Source organism: Penaeus monodon, chromosome 15, assembly GCF_015228065.2.
Source record: "Penaeus monodon isolate SGIC_2016 chromosome 15, NSTDA_Pmon_1, whole genome shotgun sequence".
Taxonomy (NCBI): domain Eukaryota; kingdom Metazoa; phylum Arthropoda; class Malacostraca; order Decapoda; family Penaeidae; genus Penaeus; species Penaeus monodon.
The window spans coordinates 13,829,706-13,830,057 of NC_051400.1; positions in this window are offsets into that span (position 1 = coordinate 13,829,706).

Below are 352 nucleotides of genomic sequence, written 5' to 3' on the forward strand. Positions count from 1 at the left end.
GCGAAAAGGGGAATCTTTTTTCTCCCCCAACCCCCCAGCCCCAAAATTTTCTCCTGACTTGCTGACGGGTGTGGAACCTTTTTTTTTTCTTTTTTCCCCCCCGCCCCAAAGCTTTGCCTCGCCCCGCCAACACTTCTTCTCTGCCACCAAGCGGTATGTCTGCCACCGACCCGTGTTCCTTGCTAAACGTGCTTTTAACGCGGAGAGTTTTGTGGTGATTATAGGCGCTGACAACGTTTATATGCGCTGCTGACAACTATTTCTTCTGCCAACACGTGCATGTTCTGCCACCAAGCGGTGTGATCTGCCACTTACATTTCTAATAGCTGAGTGATAGGTATGTCGGGAAACA